Source organism: Carlito syrichta, unplaced genomic scaffold (assembly GCF_000164805.1).
Source record: "Carlito syrichta isolate Samal-C Ts95f unplaced genomic scaffold, Tarsius_syrichta-2.0.1 Scaffold315456, whole genome shotgun sequence".
Lineage (NCBI taxonomy): Eukaryota > Metazoa > Chordata > Mammalia > Primates > Tarsiidae > Carlito > Carlito syrichta.
In genome coordinates this window covers 14,291-34,909 of record NW_007259552.1, presented here as the reverse complement: position 1 = coordinate 34,909, position 20,619 = coordinate 14,291, and the positions used below count along the sequence as shown (strand labels likewise).

The 20,619-nt window shown below is 42.6% G+C and overlaps 1 pseudogene; it reads right to left on the bottom strand.

Moving 5' to 3' along the window:
* Nucleotides 1–1,471: 1,471 nt before the first annotated feature.
* The window catches only part of LOC103275422, a 33,261-nt pseudogene continuing 14,113 nt past the window's right edge, over nucleotides 1,472–20,619 (bottom strand).

Sequence of the window (20,619 nt, the reverse complement as noted above, 5' to 3'; positions counted from 1 at the left end):
GGGTTTCAAACCCGGGGGCTCAGGCAATCCACTCACCTCAGCCTCCCAAAGGCACGGGATTACAGGCTGAGCCACCGAGCCCGGCTGCATCCATTATTTTGAATGTCGATGAGATGCTGTGATACCTGGGCAGGGGATTTTATAAATGGCAGTTGCCTCGTGTGCAGTCTTTGAAGATGCAGTATTCATTGTTCAAATTGACACAGTGCATCTCGTTGGAATCTGGACAAATGGTCTGAGATTGTCTTTCTTGTCACTGAGGTCATAGAATGAGGATTATTCAAGTCTGTTTCTGTTACCACACCCTTTTCAGAGGTATATTAGAGTCCCCGGGAAGATGGTGGCATTCATACTTGAGAAACACAGCCTCATCAATGAACAAAATCCTCAATTTCTGGCACCATGAGCTACGACTACAGCAACTATCATGGTGGCCTTGGCTACAGCTATGGAAGCCCGGGTTATGGCTATGGCTTGAGATATGGCTGTGTCTGTGGAGACTACAGATATGGCTGCTGCCGCCCACTGTGCTATGGTGGATATGGAATCTCTGGCTTCTACTGAAAAGAAGAAAAAGACTGATGATTTGGAACTTTAGAATCCAGATGTCACTCTACTGTTAGTTTTTAGCTTTTTCAACATCAATGATAGCACTTCATTCCATGAGATGACTGAAGATTTCACAGATTGGGTCACCTATAGCATCTCTGTCAACAATTTTGTTTTTTTGAGTTGGAGTCTCACTGGGTGGCCCAGACTGGAGTGCAGTGGCCGCTCCCGGCCACCGCAGCCTCAACCTGTTGGGTTCCGGCGATCCTTCCGCCTCAGCCTTTCGAGTAGCCGGAATTACAGGCACGCACTACCACGCCTGGCTGATTTTTTTATTTATTGTAGAGATGAGGTCTCACCTGCCCAGGCAGGTCTCGAACCCATGGGCTCAGGCAATCCACTCACCTCAGCCTCCCAAAGGTGCGGGATTACAGGCTGAGCCACTGAGCCCGGCAGCAATTTTTAATAACGTCATTTTCTTGAATGACAAAGTTCACTTCTTCTAATTTCTTTCATATTAACATTTGCTAATTTTGCCATTACCACACAGAATGATTATTTTGCCTTAGAAATTACTATTTTAGGGAAGACCTTTTAGGGTGACTTTGTATCATTATTTTTTTGTTAAAGGTATAGTGTTTTTTAAAAAACATTACCTTTAACAGTTAAGATATTGTTGTTCTTTTCCTATTCAAGATGCATACATAGTTGATTGAAGAGTGAGAGAGATAAAACAACAACGAAAGACAAAAGGAAAACCCTTTGCATGTGCTTTGAAGGTTAAACTGTACTTAAATTTCAGTGAATGAAGATTACTAGAACTGTGTGGAACACATAATGTGAGCTCAATAACGATCCACTACATAAATGGAATGTATCAGTGAGAAAGAAAAGGTAATTAAAATCTGTGTCCTATTCTGTGTCAAATGGCATGCAAGGTACAGGCATGACCTTGCTGACCAGGCCTAGGCCTGCTGACCAGGCCCCTTGCAGCTTGCACAATGGCATCCTTGTCAATACCAAACATCTTCAGCAGCACAGCCGGTTTCTTGGTACCTGGCTAAGAGCCAGACACGTGACAGTGACGCCAGGCTCACCCACGACTGCAGTGGACACTGCCTCACCTTCGTAATAGTGGTCCTCCATCGTAAGGATCCTGCCCTTGGTGGCAGGAGCGCTGTCAAGAATGACCCGGACGTCTAGGGGCTTGATGGTGAAGGGGTTCAGTACCCGGATGCTGACTTTTTCTCTTTTCAGCAACTCAGCGGCAGCCAAAGCCTCATACAGGGTTACCCCAGCCCGATCACAGTCACCTGGTCATCCTGGCTCGTCAGGACCGACCACCTTGGCTTGTCCGACCTGGAAGTTCTCATGGTTGTTATAGATGATGACATTTTCCGGGCGGCTGGTCTGGATAAAGCAGATGCCCTTGGTATTGGCTGCTAGTACCACCGCCTTCTCGGTAGCAGCCCCATCACTTGGGTAAAAGACGGTGCACATGGGAACAGACGGAAACATGGCCAGACCCTCCAGGGCCATCTGCGAGGGCCCGAATCCCCGATGGACACGCCGCAGTGGGAGCTGCGGAGAGTGATGCTTCGGAGAGGGCCGCCATGCGAATCTGGCCAAAAGCCCGTGTGAGGAAGGCCACGAAGGTGCTGCAGAAGGGCACCGTCCCGTCGGCGTGGAGCGGCCCACTGCGAAGCTCGCCGTGTTCTGCTCGGCCACGTGGCACTCGATGAAGCGGCCTGGGCGTTCCTTTTTGAAGAGCTCCGAGAAGGAGGAATTCCTGGTGTCCCCGTCCAGGGCAGTGACGCGGTCGCTGGCATGGCCCAGCTTGGCCAGGGCCTGCCCGGAGGCCTTACGGGTGGCTGTCTTGTCCCCAGCTTTGTAGCTGGGCGGGGTGGGCCCGCGGGTGTTGGCGATGTCCCCCGAGGGGGCGTCCTCCCGAGGGGCGTCGCCAGGATCTTCTTTCTGCTTTGGATCCAGCTGTAGATCTCCGCTAGGGTCTGTCTGCTCAGCCACGTTTTGGGGGCGGGGCTTTCCATGCCAAGACTCTCTGTCCTCTGCCCCCGTGACCCCTCGACCCTTGAAGGTCTTGGCGGGGATGGCTGTTGGCTGGAGCTTGGCCCGCCCAAAGGCCTCGCGTGGCTCCTCCGCGCTGTGGCGGCATGCCAGCCGAAGGCCTCCCGCGCTTCCGGTGGGCATCCACGCAGTGCTGCGGTGGAGCTGGGTCACTCTGGCCCCGGCGGCTGATGCCAAGGACGGCGACGAGGTTGTGCAGCTTGCAGATGCCAGCAAAGGCCATGGCTTCCCACACGGAGCCCTCTGACAGCTCCCCAGCTCCCAGCACGCAATAGACTCGGTAGCCGCCTTGCGGGAGTCCTCGCTAGCGTAGGCCAGCCCGCCCGCGGCTCCAAGACCCTGGCCCAGGGAGCCAGTGGCCGCGCCAGGGAAAGCTGGTTTTGGAACAGGAAGCCCGACCTCGTCAGAACTGATCTTCCTCGGGCTCAGCAGCTCGGCCTCGGGCTGGAGGCCGGCTTCCGCCCAGACTGCGTGCAGGATGGGAGCTGCGTGGCCCTCGGGGAGCCCGAAGCGGTCGTTGTGAGGGTGCCGGGGGTCCTGTGACTTGGGGCGCATGGTGGGAAAAAGAGGGCTGCCGTGAGCTCCGCAGCACTGCAGCATGATGTGGGGTGGCCCGAGCCGCCGCCGTGGTGGCCTGGAGGGCGTGGATGTGCAGGCGGTTGCCCGTGTCCTTTGGGGCCTGCAGCTTCTGCCGGTCAGGCTTGTGGTCGCCGTCTATGGCGCCGCGGGCAGACGAGGGCGCAGACGCGGACACGTGAAGCGCTGGCGGCTCAGCGGCGACTGGCCTAAATATATTTTCGTGTGCATATAAAATATATATACATGCACATATATAATTTAATTTATTCCCTGAAACAAGATCCAAAGAATAAAGAAGTATTTTAAGTCCTCAAACAACTGTAGGTTAGAATAGTGAGTAACATACAGAATTTTGGAGGTAAAGAGGTTGAGATTGTCTTCTCTGTTTACTACTAACTGCATGATACAAAGCATGCTATTAACTTCACTAATCATTATTTTTAATCCATTACGTCTAGTGCCAAATTTTCATTTTTAGAAATATTATAAAATAAACCTATCCCCAACTTTAGCATGCAAATATATAAGTACATATAATGGCATATATGGTGATTGTATTAATTTTCTAGGTCCAAAAAAATACCACTAACTGGGTGGCTTAAAACTAGAGAAATTTATTGTCTCATAGTCCTTGAAACTAGACATCTAAAATCAAGGTGTCTAAAAAGACCATGCTCTCGCTGAAGCCAGTAAGAGAACCCTTCCTTGCCTTTTGTTTTTAGCTACCTGTGGTTTGCTGGCAATAATTTGGCATTTCTTGGTGTGCAGCCTTGTAACTTCAGTCTCTGCCTTCATAGTCACATGACGTACTCCTCATGTGTCTCTACATCATTTTCCCTCTGTGTCTACCTCTGTGTTCATATTTCCCCTTCTTACAGGATAACGGTCACAATAAATAGTCATATTGTTCTAGGGCCCACCTTAGTGACCTTACCTTAACTGAATTAAATCTACAAAGACCCTATTTCTGAATAAGGAAATATTTATAGATTCTGAGAGGTTAGGCTTTTAACATATCTTTTTGGGGGAAGCCATAATTCAACTCATAGCAGTGATCTATATCATGCTTCATATTGCTTTAGATTATATAATTGATAGAATAGAAACTGAATTTAACATAAAACTTTTCTTTCTTTATCCATTTTGTATATTAAGCTCTTAGATTTTCTAAATGTTCACAAAAGCAGAAATTAATAACTGCTGAAACGTATTCCTTATCATTTTATGTAATTTTTCGTTTGAGAAAGTTAGAGGACAGATAAACAATTTTGCAAATTTTCACATAATTAAGGACATTTAAATATGCCATAAGAATGTTAGTGTCATTCATGTATCCTTTATCTTATAAACTGATTTTTAAATTATTTTTTCCTTTTATTCAAGGCTTATTGGCATATATGCTTTGTTATGATTATTTATTTATTTTACACTTGAAATCATTTAAGATAGTTTAGAATATATGTTCTAAAACTGCTAAATAACCATGAAGGCCATTAACAGATTTACCATTGTCACCACTTGTATACAGAGGGAGCATGGTTTTACAATTTTGTCATTTCTCTGAGTAAATCTGATTCTATTTGTTAAGTTATAAAAGAAAAATAGTGAAGATACTATAGTATATAGGATTTTTAAAATACTTACACAGACAGTATAACTAATAGTTAACAAAATGTTGGATTATTTTATAGGAGAACTACTTGATGCTATAAAACCATATTTACACAATTTTAAATGTAGAAAAAACTGCTTTACAAATATTATCACCATTATTATAGTCAAAGATTGCTTTTAAAAAATGCAAGTTAACCAGAAAGAAAACTAGTAGAATGCTTCTAAAAGAAAGTTAAGACCTCTGCTCAATTATAAAAGAAATGGTCTTATTGATTTGTTTAAGCCATTTTTATTTGAAAAAGTAACTTGACACATCTTTATGGATTCTTAAACCCTTCCCCCTTAAGTGAATGTGAAAATATCATATAGGTTACAGCACATACAACCCTATTTATCAGGCAAAATATTTAACTTCTGACCTCATGACCTCCTGTAGTAATTACTACAGGGTCCTTTGCTGTGATTGAGTTTGGATGTAGCAGTCTCTGTAGATTAATCTGTAGTATGGCACTGGATATGGTGGCAATTATCTATTTTGTAGTTTGTTTTCTGGCTTCTACTGAATTGCTGTCTTGACTACCTGATAAGTGTGTCCCATAAGTGAACTTAGCAAAGTTAACTGCAGAATACCAAGTTACCATGAACCTTACAGGTACAAATATTTAACAGTTACATGTCTAAGACAACTTATTCCATAGAGGAACTACACCATGCCATCAGAGAGTGTTTAGTGTGTATTATTACTGAAACAATCGATTAAACACCTAAACACAAAAGCTTGGCTTCAAAGAGACTTGGGTTTGAGTTTTGTCTCTACAACTTTCCAAGTCAGTAAATTTGGACAAGTTACTCCCTCTATGCTTCCATTTTCTCTGCTTCACATTGTGTTTAGTGCCTATCTCATGAGTTTTGACAATTATGTGTGTTTGGTTCCTACTCATAGGATTATAATGTTTACATGTTGATATATATTAAAAACTTAGCAATAAATAATCAATATTAGTTTTGTTTTTTTAGTAAGCATCTTAATTAAATAAATATAGCTCTATATGACTATAGATATAACTTCTGCTACCAAACTTGTAAAACAGAGTTATTGGATTAAAAGTTACTATGGATTTAAAAATGAATAAGTAGCCGGGCTTGGTGGCTCAACCTGTAATCCCGCGCCTTTGGGAGGCTGAGGTGAGTGGATTGCCTGAGCCCGCAGGTTCGAGACCCGCCTGGGCAGCGAGACCTCATCTCTACAGTAAATCAAAACATCAGCCGGGCATGGTAGCGCATGCCTGTAATTCTGGCTACTTGGAAGGCTGAGGCAGAAGGATCGCCGGAGCCCAGCAGGTTGAGGCTGCAGTGGCTGGGAGTGGCCACTGCACTCCAGTCTGGGTGACAGAGTGAGACTCCAACTCAAAAAAATAAATAAATAAATAAAATTAGGTACATGTACACAATAAAATGTGATTAATCCTTTAAAAAGAAGGAAATCCTGTCATTTACATCAACATGGATGAACCTGGAGGACATTACACTAAGCGAAGCAAGCCAGACCCATATGGCTAATACCACATGATCTCACCTATATTTGGAGTGTAAAATAGTTGAGCTCATAGAAGTAGAGAATAGAATGATGGTTACCAGACCCTGGAGGAGGTTAGCGTAAGATACAAAATTTCAGTTAGATAATAAGAATAAACTCAAGAAATCTATTGTACATGATGACAGTAGGTAATAACGTGGTATATAGAATTCTTGAAAATTGCTTAGAACGTAGGTTTTGTGTTCTCATCACAAAAAATTATAAGTATTTGTGTAATATATATGTTAATTAGACTGATTTTGTCATTCCACAATGTATACATATTTCAAAACGACATGCAGACAAATATATTTGCCACTTAAAAATATTTTTAAGTGAACAAGTGTCAAAAAGTCTCTATTTAAAAATTGAGTTATAATAAATGTTAGATTTCAAATGAGTTTCCGGAATTTCAAATTTAGTGTCTAAGAATCACTTAAATGTCCCAACTAATCACAGATAAGATACACATGGTTTGAGAGAGTAGCTATGGATTTTGCAAAGATTAGTTTTTAACAAATATATTTGAATCCTGTGAGTTCCCATTCTGAGGAGGAATAGGATATCGTCTCTTCCTTACCTGAGTGAGTAGGGTTCTGATAAGACTATTCATAAGGTATTATATCACTTCCTTGAGTTATGTGCACAACAGACTAAGATGTGACTTTCTCTTGGGAATCTAATGAGTGAGGAGAGTCTAGCTGTTTGAAAGTGGGAGCAAAGGAGAAGAGGAATTTACAAGACTGAAAACTGTATGTGTGATTCATAAGAGCTAGATAAGAGCTCATTGGTAAAACCAGCATGAATCCATTTTTACTGCAGCCAAGAGCACTACTAGGCATACAAGATTAGATTCTGAAGTCATTATTACCAATGGTCTTATAAACACATACTGATTTACATACTTTTGAATAAATGTTCTCTTTGAGGTGCTAAATAGATATGTAGCTAATGATTTCACTTTTTTGTAATCATAATTTTAGGACAATTTTTGGAATTTCTTTTAGGGTTAAGGCCATATTTTTCTACTGAAAATAAATTTGATGTTTATAAGTATTTAAAAGTAATTTAGATACACAAATGTTTATAGTGGCTTTGTGATGGTCAAAAGTTGAGACAACCTAAATGTCCTTCAGGTGGTGAATAGGCAAATAAAGTGTGCTATTTACATACAATAGAATTTTATTCAGCAATAAAAATAGAAGAACTATTGATGGATGCAATACATTGTATGAATATTACAGAGTGAGAGAAACTTGTTTCAAGAGATTGCATATGTGTGATTTCACATTTGTGACTTCTTCAGTAGGTAAAAACTTGTGTGATAGTGAGCAAATTCGTGGCTCCCAAGGATTGTGGGCAGGTGAAGGATATCACTATCAAGCAATAGCACATTGGAGTTTGATGAAACTGTTCTGTCCTAGTTGAGGTGGCGGTTACATAACCTATACATACACAAAAACTCATAAATCCATATATCAAAATTACAAAGTTAACAGATTAAAATGTGTTATAATTTAATGAAGATAAAATTAAAATAAGAATTTATGAGCCTTCTGGCTGTAGCTCAGAGTTAGAGACAGTTAAAAAAACCGAAAAAATAATGAAAATCTGTGATTTTTCTTGGATCAATTGGAGAACTAAAATGAAAGGTGAAAAGGCTATTCTGAAATTTGGAGACAGGTGCCTTTAGAAATAAAATGACAGCTGAGCTCAGTGGCTCAGCCTGTAATCCTGCACTTTGGGAGGCTGAGGTGAATGGATTGCCTGAGCCCGCGGGTTCGAGACCCGCCTGGGCAACTTGGTGAGACCTCATCTCTACAATAAATCAAAAATTAGCCGGGTGTGGTAGTGCGCGCCTGTAGTTCCAGCTACTTGGAAGGCTGAGGCGGAAGGATCGCGGGAGCCCCAGCAGGTTGAGGCTGCGGTGACTGGGAGCAGCCACTGCACTCCAGTCTGGGCGACAGAGTGAGACTCCAACTCAAAAAAAAAAAAGAAATAAAATGACACCAAACATTTTCTTCTCTGGGAAGGATGTCACAAGATGACATATGAAATTGTATGAAGATTATAGTAGACATTTTGATAAAATGCTCAAGGCTGAGTGTGGACTAGTATGGGAATGTGAAGTTCCTAAGTCTTGCCATCATACCTCTCATAATATTCCTGGCTTTTCTCTCAGGAACTTCATGAGAATATCGAAGAGAGAACCATGAAGAATTTATAGAAAAACTCCCAATGCTCCACCCTTTGGTGTTGTCTAGGGTAGGAAAACAGCAGCTAAGTAAATGGCTTAACTTATAGATAGAAGGAATAGGAGCTCTGTACTCTGAGCACACTGGTAGAATACCATTGCTTCATGGGGAAAAGATGGGAAAGCAACCACCAAAATCCTACCCAAATACACATTCCTTCTTTTCTCTAGGTAAAACCTTTAATCTGCAGGGGAAAGTACTTCAAAACTATTGTCTCAAAGACACTGATGGATAACCACTGAATCCAGAGGAAAAGAATGAGAGGAATTAAAATAAAGAAGGTTCACCTCTGGAGAAGAATAAAGGAGTCTTGGGAAAGTTATTCCCTGAGGCCTAGACATCAAATCCTGTGAAAAATGAAAACATCAACCTCCCCACTTTACATCGCTCCCACAGCAACATTAACAAAATTTGAGTACAAACAACAGAGGATTATAGCTGAAAGAGGCAAGAGACAAACACTCTATGGGGTATTATAAGGGTAAGACACAATTCCAAGTGTTGGGACAAATCAACTAATATTTGAAGTCTCTTGCACCATTAACAAAAATTTTGCACCTTGACAATTAAAACAACAAAATTCAAACACAGTTCAAAACCTGCCTATATTAACACAAGTAGTGTTAATAATAGTGAAAAATGAAGACAAAATGCAAGATCAGATATTTTCATCAGAGAAAAATAAATATAAGAAATAATCAAATGTCATTCTCTAAAGATATTAGAAACTTTTTATTACTCTAAATGGTGAACTTATTCTTTTTTCTCTTTCTGCTTTCAAAGGAAAGCATATTATTAACCTTATTAATTGCAAAGACTGCTAAAATCACACAACATTAATGAAGGCACTCTGAAGAAATCAGGGAGGAGACTCATTCCTCCCTGTAGAATGTTATCAAAGAAACTAGAGTTTTTTTCAGAATGACTGCATTTTGGAACTGTTGCTACTCTTGACAGCTCTGTGCCTATTCCCTAATAAGGTTTTTTATTTGCATAACAAATGGTTTTCAATTCTCAGAAGCTAACGCTCTCAATTGTTATAGATACTACTTCTCTCTCTCTCTCTCACTTTTTTTTTTTTTTTGAGTTGGAGTCTCACTCTGTCACCCAGACTGGAGTGCAGGCCACTCCCGGCCACTGCAGCCTCGACCTGCTGGGCTCCGGTGATCCTTCCGCCTCAGCCTTCCAAGTAGCCGGAATTACAGGCATGCGCTACCACACCCAGTTGATTTTTTTTAAAATTTATTGTAGAGATGAGGTCTCGCTGCCCAGGCGGGTCTCGAACCCGCGGGCTCAGGCAATCCACTCACCTCAGCTTCCCAAAGGTGCGGAATTACAGGCTGAGCCACCGAGCCCAGCTTCTCTCTCACTTTAAAATTTATTTTATTTTAAAGATGTGGAGTATAATTCAGGATTAGGTATATAAGTGGGCATCATCCAGGTGAGGTTTGGGGCTACCTTTGATCCCCACTTTGCCTGGTTTAGATCAGACACCCTTATTAAAATTATGATATTACTTCTCTTCTTGTCTTCCTTACTCCTGCATGGGTGTCACAGATCTGGCTGCCTTTGTTCTGGGAGCTGAGCAGGGAAAGGGTACTGGGGTATCTCACTGTTCAGAAGATGGGCATTTACTACCTCCTAGGTGTCAGTAGGGCTTCTTCCCTTAGTCTCACCCATGCCCAGTAAGCTTCAGTCAGAGCCTCTCCACACATTTCTTAGTAAGAGTTGAGGGGGCATGTTGAATATTTCGTATACAGTCTTTAATCCATGCCTTCCATTTATAGCCCCATCCTATGCATGCCTTCACAGTTGTTCACACCTCTAATTTCTTAGTCTTTCCAAGGCTGAGGATTTTAGATTCATTGTTCAGTGTCAGATTTTTCCTAAATGCCAATTTAGTCAATATACAATGTTTTTTTTGAGTCAGAGTTTCACTCTGTTGCCCACTCTGGAGTACAGTGGCATGCTCATGGCCACCACAGCCTCGACCTACTGGCTCAGGTGATCCTTCTGCCTCAGACTTCCATGTAGCTGGAGCCACAGGCACGCACTACCACATCTGGCTAATTTTTTGATTTATTGTAGAGATGAGGTCTCGCCAAGTTGCCCAGAGTAGTCTCGAACCCCTGGACTCAGGGAATTCTCTCACCTCTGCCTACCAAAGTGCTGGGATTACAGGCATGAGCCACCAGGCCTGGCAATATACAATTCTTGATTACTGTTTTCACATCTATTCTTTTTCTTTTTCAGTTTACATATTTAAAATTTTATCTCTTTTTAAAAGCAAGGTTTCAGGAGAAAGGTATATTGGAAAACCTTCTAATTCAAAAACGTTTGTGTAGAGATTGTCTCACTATGTTGCCCAGGCTGGTCATGAACTTCTGGCTTCAAAGTGATCCTTCTGCCTTGGTTTCCCAAAAGCATGAACCACTGTACCCAGCTTAATTTTTTTTTTGAGTTGGAGTCATACTCTGTTGCCCAGGCTGAAGTGCAGTGGCACACTCACGGCCACCCCAGCATCAACCTACTGGGCTCTGGTGATCCTTCTGCCTCAGTCTTCCAAGTAGCTAGAACTACAGGTGTGCGCTACCATGCCTGGCTAATTTTTGATTTATCATAGAGATGAGTTCTTGCAAAGTTGTCCAGGCTGAACTCAAAACCACGGGCTCAGGCAATCCACTCATCTCGGCCTCCCAAAGTGCTGGGATTAAAGACTGAGCCACCGAGCCCAGCCTATTAAAAAAAAAAGCACATAGGTACACATAAGATGTGTAGCAAAATGAGGACATTATCAAGAAGTTTTAAGAAAAAGAGAATATAGGGAAATGAGAAGTGCTAACATTGAAATATAACATGAGAAACTTTTTTTTTAAACCAACGTGGTGATTTTTTATTGATGGGCAACACTGTATACTCCTAAGTATCACTAACCTGTGTACATTAGGGACGCAGCAGTGGAAGAGCAGACAGCAGAGTGAAACAGGAGACTGAGGAGTGTCCACCTCCACTGCGCGCCGGTTGCTCATGTGTACACAGATGCATGAATGCAATTGGAAATCTTAATGACCATAGAGTTACAATCACCCATCTATGGAGACGAACATCTTAACTCCAAGGATCTGATCTGCAACGTGTACGTAAGCAGCTTCTTATCACACAATTATTAAAATGTATTTTTCCTGTTAGGAACCAGCAACTTGTTTTTTGTGTTTTTCTTTTGAAATAAGAACTATTTCTTCTTTGATAACTGGCTCATTTTTATTGTTTATCAAAAACTAAAGTGTGAGGGAGGAAAGTGTGATGGATTAAAAAATTTCTTTTTTAAGGAAAGATAAAATTCATTTTCACAAATTTACAAGTGCTGCTGCTCGCAGGATTTATTCTACTAAGCGGTCAGACTGGGAAGCAAATGCAAGTCCGCTTTCTTAGCTTAGGCATCAGCATAATTTCAGAAGTATGGGTTTTTGTGTATTTTCTAAAATCAAGCAACAGTCTGTTTCAACCAAATGATTTTGATTTGTGCTATCGTCACATTTTGTTACTTTAATAACATTGTTTTTATTTTTGTTTCAAGTCAATTATCTTAAAGATATTTAAATAATAAGAAAAAGTCATATGCTTGCTCATGTAGTTATCATTAGCTGTATTGTTTCTTTCGTAATTTTTTTGTTCATATTTCTGTCTAGTGTCATTTTTCTAGCCTGAAGGACTTCCTTTATTTATTTATTTAGGTATTTATTTATAGAGCAATGAGGTCTCGCTATTTTGCTCTGGCTGTTCTTAAACTCTTGGCCTCAAGCAATCCTCTCACTTTAGCCTTCCAAAGTGCTGGGATTATAGGTGTGGACCACTGCACACAGCTATTTATTTAGAATTGGGTTCTCACTTTGTTGCCCAGGCTGGAGTGCAGTGGCATGGTCACAACTCACTGCAATCTCAAACTTGTGGGTGGAGCACAGGGACATGATCACTCTCACCACAACCTTCACCTCCTCGGCTTAGGTGATCTTTCTGCCTTTGTCTCCCAAGTAGCAGGGTGCTCACCATCATGCCTGACTAATTTTTTAAATTTTAGTCTTACTGTATTCCCCAGGCTGGTCTCAAACTCCTAAACTTGAGCAGTTCTCCTGTCTCGGTCTCCCAAAGTGGTGGGATTACAGGTGTGAGCCGCCATGCTTGTCGTGAGTTCATTTAGTTTCATAATGTTCTGTTAGCCAGGTGCAGAGGCTCACACCTATAATCCCGGCATTTTGCGAGGCAGAGGTAAGAGGATTGCCTGAGTCCAGGGTGTCAAGACCAGCCTTGGCAGGTTGGCGAGATCTTGTCTCTACAATAAATTAAAAAATTATCCAGGCATGGTGGCACACACTTGTGGTTCCAGCTACTTGGAAGGCTGAGGTGGAAGGATTATCTGAGCCCAGCGGGTTGAGGCTGCAGTGGCTGTGAGGGTGTCACTGCATTCTAGCCACATATATATAGACACACACACACATAATGTGCTGTTAATCTTGCTCAATGTATTTTTCATTTCAGATGTTGTAATTTTTAGCTCCAGAAGTTAAATTCAGTGCTTTTCACTTTTTGAATATATGGAGTACAGAGAACTAAATCTATTTTTGTTTTCTGTTAATTTTGACATCTGTGTTTGTTCTGAGTCAGTTTTGACTGATTTTTCTGCTCATTTGAGTCATGTTTTTCTTGTTTTCATGTTTTTCTTGCAGGCTTCTTGTATGCCTGCACATTTCTGATTAGATGTAGACATGGGTTTTACATTGTTGGGTACTGGTTATTTTGTATTTCTTTAAAATATTGAGCTTTGTTCTGGGGTGCAGTTTAGTAATTTGGAAATTCTTGGGGCCTTTTTCTTCTTGTTTTTTAGATTTGTTAAAAGGGACCAAAGCAGTGTCTAATCTAGTACTATTTATTCCTCATTATGGAGGCAAGACTTCTCTGAGTACTCTCCCCTTGAATTATGAGGATTCTGCAGTCTGACTAGGGGAACAGGCACTGTTCCTGAACCTATGTGAACACTGGGTACTCTTCTCTCTAGATCTTTCAAGTGCCTTTTTCTCCACCCTCAAGTAGTTTTTGTTCACACATGCATTGATCAGTACTTAGCTGAACACTCCAGTGGGGCCCTCTGCAGATCCCCGGGTTCTTTCTCTCTGTAACTCTCTCCTCTCAGGTGCTCTGCCTGTGAACTCTAGTTGCTTACCTTGGTCTCCCTGATTCCCCTGCTTCGTCTCCTCAACTCAGGAGGGCTTTCGGACTGTGCTTGGGGGCAATCATCGGGCTCACCTCATCTATTTCCCTTCTCCCAGGGGTCACTGTTCTTTGTTACCTAATACCCAATGTCTTGAAAACGATTGTTTTTTTATATTTTGTCCGTTATTTTTTGGGTTTAGGTGGGAGGGCAGATTCAGTCTCTGTTACCCTCATTTTGACTGGAAGTGGAAGTTCAATCTTTTCATTTTAGAGATGCTGAAAAGAGATCCAGTGAAGTTAAGTGTTACTATTAGTGTTGGCATCGCAAGCCTATATGGCTTTGATTTCAGTATTATTTTTTAAGTTCGATGTCTAACTCTGTCACCTGGACTGGAGTGGAGTAGCATGATCCTTCTGATCTCAGGCAATCCTTCTACCTCAGCCTCTTGAGTAGCTGGAACTATAGGTGCATATCATCACACCTGGCTAAGTTTTTGATTTTTTGTTTTGAGTTGGAGTCTCACTCTGTTGCCCAGACTGGAATGCAGTGGCTGCTCCTTCGCAGCTTCGACCTGCTGGGCTCCGGCGATCCTTCCACCTCAGCCTTCCAAGTAGCTGGAACTACAGGCGCCCACTACCACGCCCAGCTAATTTTATGATTTGTTGTAGAGATGAGGTCTTGCAAAGTTTCCCAGGTGGGTCTTGAACCCGCAGGCTCAGGCAATCCACTCACCTCGCCCTCCCAGAGCGCGGGATTACAGGCTGAGCCACCAAGCCCAGCCAGATTTTTTTGTAGAGATGATATCTTGCTCTATTGCCTAGGCTGGTCTGGAGCTCCTGGGCTCAAGCAATCCTCCTACCTCAGCCTCCCGAAGTACTGGGATTATAGGTGTGAGCTACTACACCCAGACTATTTTTCTGTGTCATGCTCTCTTTCTACCTTTCTGGTAATGTGTGGCAGATGCTTTCATAGTTTGTTTTTAGGAATAGTTTTTTATTTTTGTGTGGCAGATGCTTTCATAGTTTGGTTTTGCAGTGACACGCTTATGACCACTATATCCTCGACCTGCTGGGCTCAGGTGATCCTTCTGCCTCAGCCTTCCAAGTAGCTGGAACCACAGGCATGTGTCACCCTGACTGGGTAATTTTTTGATTTATTGTAGAAGAGGTCTCACCAGATTGCCCAGGTTGTCTCAAACCCCTGGGCTCAGGAAATCCTCTTGCCTCAGCATTCCAAAGTCCTGAGATTATAGGCATGAGCCACCGTGCCTGGCAATAGACAATACTTGATTCCTGTTTTCACATATATGCTTTTTCTTTTCTTTTTTTTTTTTCTTTTGAGTCAGAGTCTTACTCTGTTGCCAAGGCTGGAGTGCAGTGGCATGCTTATGACCACCGTAGCCTTGACCTCCTGGGCTCAGGTGATCCTTCCGCCTCAGTCTTCCAAGTAGCTGGAACCACATGTGTGCGCCACCATGCCAGGCTGATTTTTTAAATTTATTGTAGAGACAAGGTCTCACCATATTGTCCAGGCAGGTCTTGAACCCCTGAGCTCAGGTAATCCTCTCACCTCCTCCTCTCAAAGTGCTGGGATTACAGGCGTGAGCCACCGCGCCCAGCAGGAATACTTATTTTTGACTATGATTCCTTTATATAGACCAGAGAGGCCTAATTATTGTAATTTTATTTTATTTTGAAAGCAGGGTTTATTGAAAGGACAGAAAAGCTCCCAAAGTGGGAGGGGACCCAAGGGGTTTACCCTGTTATTTTTTGCATTTATTATTTGGGCATTTGGCATATCCTTTTCAATAGTTTAGGAAATCTGAATAATGTTAGCAGTAAAGAAGCTTTGTTTTTTTTTTGGTTTTTTGTGTTTTTTTTTGAGTTGGAGTCTCACTCTGTCGCCCAGACTGGAGTGCAGTGACCGCTCCCGGCCACCTCAGCCTCGACCTGCTGGGCTCTGGTGATCCTTCCGCCTCAGCCTTCCAAGTAGCCGGAATTACAGGCATGCGCTACCACACCCGGCTGATTTTTTTATTTATTGTAGAGATGAGGTTTCGCTGCCCAGGCGGGTCTCGAACCCACGGGATCAGGCAATCCACTCACCTCAGCCTCCCAAAGGCGCGGGATTACAGGCTGAGCCACCGAGCCCGGCTCAGGAAGGTTTGTTTTTAGTTATCTGACATTTATAGCTCCATCAGTTTTTTAATCTTGATAGGCTGGCATTTAAAGTGCCAGGTTTTTTTATTGTCATCTAGTTTCCTGTTTTTAAAATAGATTGATAGCCGGGCTCGGAGGCTCAGCCTGTAATCCCGTGCCTTTGGGAGGTTGAGGTAGTGGATTGCCTGAGCCCGTGGGTTTGAGACCCACCTGGGCAACTTGGGGAGACCTCATCTCTACAATAAATCAAAAATTAGCCGGGCGTAGTAGCGCATGCCTGTAGTTCCAGCTACTTGGAAGGCTGAGGCGGAAGGATCGCCGGAGCCCAGCAGGCGAGGCTGCGGTGGCTGGGGTCAGCCACTGCACTCCAGTCTGGGTGACAGAGTGAGACTTAAACTCAAAAAAAAAAAAAAAAATAGATTGATAGCCCGGCTCGGTGGCTCAGTCTGTAATCCTACACCTTTGGGAGGCTGAGGTGAGTGGATTGCCTGAGCTCATAGGTTCGAGACCCGCCTGGGCAGTGAGACCTAATCTCTACAATAAATCAAAAAATCAGCCGGGCATGGTAGCGCATGCCTGTAATTCCGGCTACTTGGAAGGGTGAGGCAGAAGGATCGCTGGAGCCCAGCAGGTCGAGGCCGGGAACGGCCACTGAACTCCAGTCTGGGCGATAGAGTGAGACTCCAACTCAAAAAAAAAAATAGATTGATAGTCTTTAATTTTTGGAACAGTTTTATATTTACAGGAAAGTGCAGTTCCCAAATGTATCCCTCCTTTGGTTTCCCGTATTGTTTACATCTTGTATTACTGTGATATGTTTGCTATAGTTCATGAACCAATATTTAATGCTGTCATTAACTAAAGCCCGTGGTTTACATTAGGGCTTACTCATTGTGTTGTACATTCCACAGGTTTTGACAAATGTGTGATGACATGTGCCTGTTATTACTGTGTCACACAGAATAGTTTCCTTGCCCCACAGATCCTCGTGATCCGCCTGTTGGTCCTTCTCCTCTTCCCTTCCACCAAACTCCTGGCAATCAGCGACCTTTTTACTGTCTCCACAGTTTTACCTTTACCAAAACGTCATGTTGTTGGAATCATACAGTATGTCGCTTTTTCAGTTTGGCTCCTTTCACTTAGCAATGTGTTTTTAAGGCTCCTCCAAGTCTTTCTTTGACTTTATAGTTCATTTTTTTCTTCTTCTTTTTTCCTGAATAATATTCCACAACTTGTTCATCCATTTGCCTTCTGAAGGGCATCTTGCTTGCTTTCAAGTGTTGACAATTATGAAGAAAGTCACTGTAAATATGCTTATGTAGATTTTTGTTGGGAACATAAGTTTTCACCTTTGGGCATACTCCAAGGAATTTGATTGCTGGGCTGTATAGTAAGAATATGTTTAGGTTTTTAAATATTTCATGTATGTCAGAATTTCACTCTGTCACCCAGGCTGGAGTGCAATGGCACAAATAAAAAAATTAGCCAAGTGTCACGGTATACCCCTGTAGTCCCATCTGCTTAGGAGGCCGAGGGCAGAAGGATTTCCTGAGCCCAGGAGGTTGAGGCAGTGGTAAGCCGAGATTGCGCCACTGTGCTCCAGACTGGACAGAGCAAGGACTTGACTCAAAAACAAAAAACAAAAAACAAAAACAAACAGACAAAAATCAGGGTAGAAAGTATTAGAATATAGTACACATACAAATATAACTTCAGCTTTATGTGTGTATTTGGTCATGATGTAAAATATATTCTCAACTAGTCTGGCCAAGGAGAAAACAAAACAAAAACATATTGCCTACCATGGGTTCTAGTTAAAAACATTAGAAAACCACCTACGAGTAGAATTCCTGGGTCTGAGAATGCCCATTTCCCCTTTCTGAGAATGCCCACTTGTAGCTATTGCCAAATTGTTCTTGAGAGGGGTTATGGCAGTGTACTGTTTTACTACATGGTATGGGAACACCATTTCCCCCAGATGTCCAGCCCTTTATCTGAGTAGACATATGACTTCTGCTCCTCAAAGAGCATCTCTTTAGTATTCCCCCTTGTGTCCTCTATTTAACCTCGTTTTTCTAGTGGGCAAATGCATGTCATTGCTAACTGTTTTAAAATTTGAGATCTAATTCACACACTGTGAAATTCATCCTTCAGGAGTATATAATTCTGTGGTTTTAGTATACTTGTAAGGCTGTGCAGATTTTACCACTATCTAATTCTAGAACATCTTCACCACCACTAAAGGAAACCCGGTACCTATTAGCAGTCACTCCCCATTTCCCTTTCTCCCAGGCCCTGGCCACTGCTAATCTACTTTCTTCCTGTGCTTCTGTCTGCCTGTTCTAGACATTTCACAGGAACGAAATACAACACGTGGCCTTTTGTTTCTGGCCTCTACCACTCAGTCCAGTGCCCTCATGGCCCATCAATGATGTAACATGTATCAGTACTTCACTTCCTTCCATGGGTGAATAATATTCTGCTCTATAGCTATATATTACATTTTGTCTATCTGTTTATCAGTTGATGGATATATGGGCTGTTTCCGCTTTTTGGCTATTAAGAATAATGCTGCCATGAACTTTTATGTTCAAGTTTTTGTGTAAACATGTTTTTACCAGATGTGGTGGCTCACGCCTATAATCCCAGCACTTTGGGAGGCCAAGGTGAAAGGATTGCTTAAGTTCACAGGTTCGAGACCAGCCTGGGCAACTTGGTGAGACCTAGTCTCCACAATAAGTCAAAAAATTAGCTGGGCATGGCAAGAGTCTGCCTGTAGATCCATCTACCTGGAAGGCTGAGGTGGAAGGATGCCGGAGCCCAGCTGGTTGAGGCTGCAGTGGCCATGAACATGCCACTGCACTCCAGCCTGGGTGTCAGAGTGAGACTCCAACTTAAAAAAAAACATGTTTTCAATTATTTTGGCTTATATCTAAGAATGGAATTTCGGGGTCACATGACAACTCCATGGTTAACCTTTCAAAAATGGCCAAATAGTTTCCTACGGCAGCCATACTAACCTGTATTCTTACCAGCAGTGTACTGAGTCTCCAGTGTCCATGTCCTTACTGACACTTGATATTGTTTGTCTTTTCTGATTACAGGAAGCTTAGTGGTGTAAAGTGGTGTCTCACTGTGGTTTCGATTTGTATCTCATGTCTCTAATGACTAAGGATGTTGAACATCCCAAGCATGTCTTCAAGGCCATTTTTTAGTTGGGTTATTTGTCTTTTTGTTTTTCAATTACAAAAATGCAGTATGCATTCTAGATACTAACTAGACTCTAGTTAGAAAATATTTGCAAGCGCTTTTTTCACATTCTGTACATTGCCTTTTCACTTCCTGACAGTGTCCTTTTAACCACAGAAAGTTTTTTTGTTGTTGTTGTTTTGAGTCTCATTCTGTCACCTGGGCTGGAGTGTAGTGGCACACTCACAGCCACCCCAGTTTGACCTGCTGGGCTCTGGTGATCTTCCCACCTCACCTTCCAAGTAGCCGGAATTACAGGCATGTGCTACCTCACCTGGGTAATTGTTGATTTATTGTAGAGGCAAGGTCTCGCCAAGTTGCCTGGGCTGGTCTCAAGCCCATGGGTTCAGGCAATCCACTCGCCTTGGCCTCCCAAAGTGCTAGATTACAGGCTGAGCCACCGAGCCCGGCCAGAAAGTTTCTAATTTTGATGAAATCCAGTTATCTATTTTCCTTTTTTTTTTTAAGGCGTCATGTCTAAGAAGCCATTGCCAAATCTGAGGTCATAAAGATTTACAATGTTTTCTTTTAAAAGTTTTATGGTGTTAGCTCATATACAGATGTTTTGATCTATTCTGAGTTGGCTCTTGTACTTAGGTATGAGATCAGTATCCAGCACCACTCTCTGGCATGTCAATATCCAGTTGTGATTAGTTTTGATTGCTCATTTGATAGTATACTCACCACAGATGAATAAAATGTGGACAGGATAATGCTTTCTGTGTTTCTTATTAATCAATATATTCAGGTTAGAAAACTGTTTATTTATTTTTTGAGTTGCAGTCTCACTCTGTCACCCAGACTGGGGTTGAGTGGCATGACTGTGGCTCACTGCAGCTTTGATATCCTGGACTCAGGTGGTCCTTCTGTCTCAGTCTCCCAAGTTGCTGGGACTATCGGTGCATGCCATCACACCTGGCTAATTTTTGATTTTCTGTAGAGATGAGGTCTTGCTATGTTTCCTGGACTGGTCTCAAACTCCTCGGCTCAAGCAATCCTCCTGCTTTGGCTTCCCAAAGTGCTAGGATTACAGGTGTGAGCCACCACACCCAGCCTTTATTTGATTTTCTCTTTCTTTTTTTCATAGAATTCTCCTTTGCTTGAATTTATATCATGTCTATTCTACCATGTATTGGGTTGGGTTATGAAAATCAGCTCATACCTCTCTCTCCCCGGAGGTTGCAGATCCCATCGTCTGCAGCCTGCTCTTCACACAGACCTCAACCGTAGACTTTGCTGAGGCATTGCCAAGGTCTGGGCCATTACTGTGGTGGCTGCTGCTGCCGCCCTGGCGGCAACCATTCCACATCACACCACCAGTGCCTGGGGCGAGCTGCGGCCTCC